This window comes from Myotis davidii, unplaced genomic scaffold (genome assembly GCF_000327345.1).
Source record: "Myotis davidii unplaced genomic scaffold, ASM32734v1 scaffold421, whole genome shotgun sequence".
NCBI classification, from domain to species: Eukaryota; Metazoa; Chordata; class Mammalia; order Chiroptera; family Vespertilionidae; genus Myotis; species Myotis davidii.
In genome coordinates, this window is record NW_006292440.1 from 514,962 (window position 1) to 523,857 (window position 8,896).

The 8,896-nt window shown below is 39.7% G+C and overlaps 1 protein-coding gene across 2 annotated transcripts in view; it reads left to right on the forward strand.

Annotated features, from left to right (window-relative positions):
- The window catches only part of LHFP (lipoma HMGIC fusion partner), a 279,718-nt gene that overhangs the window by 52,897 nt on the left and 217,925 nt on the right, over positions 1 to 8,896 (forward strand). The window lies entirely within an intron of this gene.

Sequence of the window (8,896 nt, forward strand, 5' to 3'; positions counted from 1 at the left end):
AAAGGAAAAAGAAAATGGCTGGGGTGCTTACATTCCAAGGAAGAGCTGGCCAGTGGAGAGAGACAGTGGTGGGGCTGCTGTCAGCTCACTGGGAATTCAGAGAAAAGGGGGCCTTGGGGCCAGGTTCAGGGGGCTAGCCCGGGATGAGCTGCAGCTGCTTATTGCTCCCCTGGTTGCAAGTCTCATGGGGTCCTTTAGAGGTTGGGGGATAACTGCCTGTGGGGGAAGGGAAGAGGAAAGGGAATGGCATGGGAATGGTCCTTGGAGTTAAAGGAGAGAGAGAGAGAGAGAGAGAGAGAGAGAGAGAGAGAGAGAGAGAGAGAGAGAGAACTCCTGGGCTTAAAAGAGAGATTTTCTGGGTTGAGCCTTTCATTTGCATTCAGGGTTGATTGACAGAAGCTATGTTTCTTCTGGGCATACCCTTACCCATAATGCGTACAGAAAAACTCACAGGGGTGGAGGGGTCACAGTTGAAATGCAAATTTCATTACAATTAATCCAGGGCCCTAGTAAGGTCACATTGGCATTGAAGTCATGTTGTTTTCCTCTGAGCTTGTGCCAAAACCGGCTGGTCCTGAACCTGCCTGGTGGACTGCTGGCTGGGTTCACCCATAGAGACGAGGTCTGAAGGCAGTGTTGGCCCGTCCCTGCTCAGAACCCCAGGGCAGGCCTCACCCCAGCCACTCAAATCTAACTTCCTACCAAACAGTTTTGCGAACCAATATCACCCTAATAAATTCAATAATAATAATAAAAGATTTCCCATTATCTGTTGTTACAAAAAACATAAAAATATTTCCCACCCATTTCAAAAAACATATGGATGTCTGGATGTTTTCTCTACCTTATGCTAGTTTCTTGTTCAAAATTTATTATTTTTTGGCTTTTATGATTTAATGCTGGCAAGAAAAAATAACTCTCAACAAAGTAACCAGAACTTTTAGTTCTTGTAGTGGAAAGAAAAGTTTTATTAATGAAGCATTCTCCTTATTAAGGAATAGAAGTTGATAAATATTTTCCTGTAAAGGGCCAGATAGTAAATATTTTTCCTTTGTTAAAAGCACTCAACTCTGGCCCTAACCAGTTTGGCTCAGTGGATAGAGCGTCGGCCTGTGGACTGAAGGGTCCCAGGTTCAATTCTGGTCAAGGGCATGTACCTTGGTTGCGGGCACATCCCCAGTAGGGGGTGTGCAGGAGGCAGCTGATCGATGTTTCTCTCTCATTGATGTTTCTAACTCTCTATCCCTCTCCTTTCCTCTCTATAAAAAATCAATAAAACATATTAAAAAAGAAAAAAGCACTCAACTCTGTCTCTGGGGTGAGAAAAAAGCCATAAAAAATTTATAAATGAATGAGAGTGGCTGTGTTCCAATGAAACTTTATTTACAAAAACAAGCATCTGACAAGATTTGGTTTCTGTTCTGTTATTTGCTGGCCCCAGTTCTAGAACAGGAGTTGTAAAACTATGGCACTTGGGCCAAATCTGACCTGAGACCTGTTCCTGTTTTTGTATGCCATAGAGCTAAAAATGGTTCTCATAGTTTTAAACAATTCTTAAGAAGAAGGAGGAGGAGGAGGAAGAGGAAGAAGAAGAAGCTGCCGCCTTTGCTGGTAGCTCAGTGGTTAGAGCTTTGGCCCATGCACTGAAAGGTCTTGGATTCGATGCAGGTCATAGGCACATACCTGGGTTGGAGGTTCAATCCCCAGTCCCTGTCAGGGTGTGTTCGGGAGGCAACCAATCAATGAGTCTCTCTTATATCGATGTTTCTCTTTTTTCTCCCACCCCCTTTCACTCTTTCTAAAAATCAATGGAAAAAATATCCTCTGCTAAGAATTAAAAAAGAGGGAAGGAGAGGGAAGGGTGGAGAGGAGGAAGAGAAGTGACAGAGACCTTAATGTGGCCTACAAAGTGTAAAATATTTACTGTTTGGAGTTTTATGGAAAATGTCTAATGACTCTTACTCTAGAAGACTGTATAAACCAAAATTAATTTTAAACTGTAATACAGAATAAATGTAAATTATTCTCTTATCTTGAAAAAATTTTAAGTGGAAATATAAAACACAATTATGTATTCCTTCTTACTTCTGTGCCTCAAGTTTGCATCTCCCAAACTTTATTTGTGACAGAGCATACTCTATCAATGTGACCTTTTCAATAATTGAAATGTTGTTCATTGCTAACAAAAATATATTAGTTAATATTTAAATCAGTGCTTACTATGTGAGAGGCACCATGATAAGTGCTTAACTTCCATCTTCATACAAGGATTCTAGGAGGTAGCTGTATTTATAAATCCTAGGTTTAAGGCTGAAGAGATCAAGATACAGAGAAGTTAAGTAGCTTGTCCATGCTAACAAAACCAGTTAATGGCAGAAATTAAATTTGAACTCAAGTTTTGGACAACTTGTCCTCAAGTAGAGGTCACATTCAATTTTCCTTCAGTGCTTTTCAAAGTGAACTCTTATCTTATATTCATTAATCTCATAAACTTCTTGTAAGTGATACTATAGATAACATATATTTAGAGTCATTGAGTCACTATTTCTGCTCTCTATGGGTTTATTTTCTTAAAATGATGCTTGAAGTATAGCCATTAGAAAAATCAGTTGCCTTAATAAAATATAAGGGAAAAGAAGGAGCTAGAAAATTAGCAGTCAAATGTTAATTTGTTCTTGTCTACAGATAAATACAATTTCCATCCTCTTGAGGTGGAAGGCTTTTGAAGACTTTCTCCTTTTTTTTCTTGCCTTTCCAACTGTCACACATCGACACTTTTTTTTTATACATATATATTTTATTGATTTTTTACAGAGAGGAAGGGAGAGGGATAGAGAGTTAGAAACATCGATGAGCTGCCTCCTGCACACTCCCCACCGGGGATGCGCCCTCAACCAAGGTACACCCCCCTGATGGGAATCAAACCCGGGACCCTTGAGTCCGCAGGCTGACGCTCTATCCACTGAGCCAAACTGGTCAGGGCACACATCGACACTTTGAGCTTGAAAAAGCTTATCTACACTAATAAAAGAGAAACATGCAAATTGGTGTCACTTCACTATGCCCACCAGCCAATCAGAATGAGTATGCAAATTACCCTAACAAAAATGGCAGTTAATTTGCATATGCAGGTGCAGAGCGAAGACTGAAGACAACTGAAGACTGAAAATGACTGAAGACTGAAGACTAAAGAAGACTGAAGACTGAAGAGGCTTGGCTTCTCCACTTTGGCCGGAGCAAAGGCCTGGGTCCCAGGTGCCAGAGGAAAACTGATGCCGGCAGCCAGGGGAAGAAAGGCCTATTGCTTGAATCTCTTCTTGCAACATGCCTCTAGTACTTGATATAAAAAGTGTTTATAGTGTTTCAAGTTCCCAGAACCCCCTTTTGTATTTGATTGTGTTTCAGGTATATTTTGGGGGTGTAATAGTTTAAAAATTGAGTTAAAATATAAACAAAATGGCCTTATGGCTTTTCTATTGATTTGGATCATTTTGTTTACCATCAAACGTTCTCATCACACATTTGTTATTCCCCACCATTACTCTGTGAGCTGGTTTGGACCTGGCATCCTCACATACAGTGGGCTGGAACTCATTAGACCCGGGAGCCCCAGTGTTGGTGGTTCAGGCAATGAGTCAATAGGACTGGAATTTGTTCACTTCAGAGTGGTAATTCTTATGCAAATAGTTCTCAGATTTTCAAAAGAAGGGCTTGTCAGCTTCATACTTTCAAGTTGACTCTGCCAGAAATTTACAGGAGTTTTTAACAGATTACATAGAATACTCTCTTATAAAAATCAAATGTTAATTCAGAAATAAACCAGTTAAGGCAGACTGAAAAAGCCCCACCATTCCCACCAAAATCTCATTCAAACTACCTGTCACTTCTCTACTCTGATTCTTTAGTCATTTTCCCCTCATTCAGTAGCTTCTTTTCTGTTGTCTTGATACTTGTGCCAGCATTTTATCTTATTGTACTAACTACACAAATATAAAACCCACAACACAAAAATTAGAGTTGGAGCTTTATTTTGTAGCATTTATGAACTGCATTATCATATGTAATTTACAGTAAACTTAAACTCAGAATTTTAGAAACCCTCTTTTTGACCATAGTTTTTAGAAATAATATTCTCTTTGATATAAGCCAATTGTTTTCTTAAATGAATACTTTATCACTCTGTGATATGTTGTAATTTAATTTAATTTCTCTATTTTTTCTTTCTGGGTTTATCTTCCCCTTGGTTATAGGATGAGCTGGATGGCAAGCTTATTTCAGGACTTGTTTTATTTTAAGCAATGGTACCCTTTTTTTTTTTTAATCCTCACCTGAGGATCTGTTTATGATTGATTTGAGAGAAAGAGAGAGAGAGAGAGAGAGAGAGAGAGAGAGAGAGAGAGAGAAGAGGAGACAGAAAAATCTATTGATTTTCTCCCATACATGCCCTGACTAGAGATCAAACCCACAACCTAGGTATGTGTCCTGGCAGGGAATCAAACATGCATGTAATGACCCTGTTTTATCATAATCCAATTGGTTAGAAACCAGTGATAAGCAAAAAGATCATAAAAGAGGCTGGGGTAGGGGTTCATTTTGTCACAGTTAGAGTTAGTATACTGCCCAATTTCCAGATAAAAATTGTTCACTGGCAGAATATTGAAGTGGTATTATTAACTTATTATTCACACAGGCTTTATCTATAATAATAAAAGTGTAATATGCTAATTAGACCAGACGTCCTTCTGGACATCCTTCCTTCTGGACAAAGCCACAGAGGCGGCAGAGGCGGCAGAGGTCTCTGGCACGGTGGCAGCGGTGGCAGGTGGGGGCCGCAGCAGAGGCGGCAGAGACCCCCAGCCACGGTGGTGGGGGGCAGGGGCCAGGGGCAAGGCCCTTGCACAAACTTCGTGCATGGTTTTTTTTAATCCTCACCTGAGGATCTGTTTATGATTGATTTGAGAGAGAGAGAGAGAGAGAGAGAGAGAGAGAGAGAGAGAGAGAGAGAGAGAAGAGGAGACAGAAAAATCTATTGATTTTCTCCCATACATGCCCTGACTAGAGATCAAACCCACAACCTAGGTATGTGTCCTGGCAGGGAATCAAACCTGCAAAGTTATTGGGGTATAGACAAACCAGCCAAGCCACCAGGACAGGTCAAGCAATGGCATCTTTTCAATAGCATCATTTAATTTGATCTTTGAAGGTTTCTTAGAACATTGGAATGTGGACGAAGTATTTATGCCCTGGGATTGCTAATCATCCAGAGCAGTTTGTGAGAATCTTTAATTTATTGCCCTTTATTTTACTTATTATTGAAGGACACTAGCTATACAATATCAAGATATAAAAAGGTTCCTTCCTTCTGGACAAAGCCACAGAGGCGGCAGAGGCGGCAGAGGTCTCTGGCACGGTGGCAGCGGTGGCAGGTGGGGGCCGCAGCAGAGGCGGCAGAGACCCCCAGCTACGGTGGTGGTGGGCAGGGGCCAGGGCCAAGGCCCTTGCACAAACTTCGTGCATGAGGCCTCTAGTATTTAAATAAATATATTTAATCTTTCATCAGTACTTCTGTTTCTTATGATCCAAACTCAATTCACTTGCCCATGGTTAGTTGCCTTTAATTTGTTTTATATTTCCAAAAGACCACCAAAAGAGTGCTTTTTTATGAGTCACATTTGGTGTCACAGTAATTGTTTTTGATGTACACTTCACCTCTAGGTGGGGTGGATGGTTATAGGTGAGGCATTACAAGCAGTATCCAGGACCATTATTTAGTGCTCTTGAGTTTTGTATTGCACGGGCCACGCATTGCAGTTTAGAAATATGAAGATGCACAGATACTTGTTGCTCTGGCCCAATCTGGATGACATAGTCTATATGGGTTGGGAATAGATAGACAGATAGATATTTGATATTCATTTTTTTTCCTTTACTGCCTTCATTTGGAAGGAATCCAAAGAGGTCACCTCATTTAATCCTGGCAGTAAGTTTTACCATTTTCTTAAATCAAATATTCCTTATTAAGCATTCTATATTTATAATGGTATACTAGGTGCTATATTCAGAGTATACAAAATAGAGTTTATTCCTGGCCTTGGCAACTTATCTGCTGATTTGACTAAACATGTGCTATATTTATATATATAAAAAAATCTTCTCCAGAGGAAAACAGGTAGGAATGTCCTGGCTTACTGACTCTCCATGGCAGAAAGTTTCCAACGCAATGATAACTGCAACCTATATTTACCGAGTACTCCCCATGGGCCTGGCATGGTCCTAGGAGACTGACATACATATTATACAAGTTGGGTTGCTTTTTGGAAATATAGAACAAGTGTCTGTTCTCTTACTGAGCAGCCTTGGGGGTCAGTGTCTATTACCATCACTTCACAGAACAGGCAGAGGCTCCGAGGAGAAAAGGAACATGTCATTTCTAACTCGTAATTTTGTTTCCAATCTGAGTTAGCTGTTATATTTTATGACCTTACATTGTGACTCTATTGTTACCCAGGAATAATAAAATATAGAGTCATGACAATGAATTAATAAAATCTCTTGAGGAGCAAGAACTTCCCAATCACCTCAAGAAATGCTGCTCCCAGGAAAGTGGAAATGATATTTCAAGTCCCCTACCTCCCCTTTGACTGTGTTTTCTTCTTATTAGCTAAGAAGGCCTTAAAATATGCAACAATGCTGCTCTTGAGAATGCTCTGTATTGCTGATTTGTAAGCTTTTACCGGCTAAGGATATTTTTGGTTCCTTGTTTCATTATCTAACACCTATATTGAACTGTATGAGTCAATTTGTACCAGGCTCATTTATTCTAGTCAGTTAGGATTGTGTTTGCTTTTTTCCCTCTGCACAAAGATATCTTTCTGTATTTTGTTTCTATCATCAGCAAATTTAGTGACTTGAGGGAGAACGGACTAACACAGTAGGCGTTCTCTCTTTTGATTCATCCTTCTACTTTCCTGCTATTTACATGATTTCAAGTTATTAGAATTTCATCTGGATTTTAATTTTTATGTCATTCTGATTTTAATTTTTCACTTACTTTTCCTTTCATTTTGGTCACTGTTGCTTTCTGGATAATTCAGAGATGGTGTGTGTGTGTGTGTGTGTGTGTGTGTGTGTGTGTGTGTGTGGTATTGCCCTATGACCTTTATGACTTATTTAATGAGGAACTAAAAAAAATATCACTCTTATTATATTCGTTTTCAGTTAGCAGTCATCTTTCTGCATAAAATATTTTTTCATAGGATACCCTCTACTTCCCCTCTATGAAAATTTATTCTTCCCTTGATGTGTGGGGACAAATTACATTCATAAAAGCCATTAATGGTAAGGGGAAAAGTGTACACCTTTGATGCATTGAAAACCAAGTGACAGCCTGGTGGGTCTTTTTTCCTATCTTACCTACCAGATTTTGTTTGGCAGCATGTGGCATAGGTTGGTTAAAGTGCCCTTCCTCATATTTTTCTTTATACAGTATGCACATGGTGTATTCATATGCACGTACACACACACACACACACACACACACACACACACGCAAGTGTGGTCTTAGAAAATTAAGAGTCTAACATGTGATTCTTTTTTTCATAGTGAGCCTGACTCTCCATCTGAGTCCTTGGTTTTTCCTTCCTACGTATTTCCACCGCACCCTGGACTCCCAGCATGGCACTTCTCACACTGGATGAGGATTATTCTTCATTTGTTGTATCCCCATGAGAGTAGGAACTGATTTGGTTAGCCCTTCTTTGCATCTTCAATACTGTACACAATGCATGGTCCATGTGGGTGCTCAGTTAAGATTTTATTGCATAATAAATAAATGAGTGTATGGACAAAAAAGCAAAGTGTCTACTAATTCTACGTGGGCAATATTCTAATGCTAAAATAAATGTGTGAATTGTTGGATAAATATCTGTTTTTATTTATAATGTATAAGATATAGTATAGGGAAATGAAAAGAATACAGAATTTGAAGTTAGAATGTTTGGACCAACCTCATCCTGCCAATTACTGGCTTTGAGTTTTTGGAAAATTTCTTAAAGTCTTTATCCTCAGTTTTCTCATCTGTAACATAGACAGAATAGCTCCTAACTAGAGGTTGCTGTGAGAATCAAATGAGATCACATATTCACTTTGATTCAACAAACATTTACTGAGTATTTACTCGTTGCTGGGTCCTGTGCTAAGATCTGAGGACTCCACTCCTCTTATCCTGAAATTCATAGACTGTGAGACTTCTAAAGTACACCGGAATCAAGAAGATATTGTTAGCAATTGTCTATTCTGATGCTGAGATTTAGGGGGCACCTGAGATCCCTAGGATATGTCGGTGCTGCATGTTCAAGAGGTTGGGAAACAAGTATTGATACAGGATGATAAGGGCTGCTACCTTGGCATTTTGAAAGTCTGATGGAAACATAAGGAGGGAGCAATCAGTTAGTACTGGAGAGAGAAGATTAGGTAGGCAAAGCTTCCTAGAAGTGGGTCATCTCAGTCCTGGAGAGTGGAGTGGATTTACCAGGCAGTAAAAGTGTGAAAAACCTTTGGTCAGAGGGAGGAACATGGATATGGAGAAAGACTAGCTCGAGTGTAGAGAATTAGTAAGGCAGAGGAAGAGGAAGGATGGAAAGAAAGGAGGCAAGAATACTTACCTGGAGGCAGTTGGTCATGTTTGCCAAGTTAAGACCATAGAGCCAACATGGCGTTATGAGGTTTAGCAGAGGCATTAGGTGATACTTGTAAAACTGCTTTGAAAATAGCCAAATGCTGTATCATGTTAGGTAATTTCCATAACTTAAAGTAGATTGTGCTTGAATATTCCAAAGAAATAAATGAAAGGAATAAGACTGTAGGTGAAAGGCAGGTCTTTAGACTTTGGAGTCAA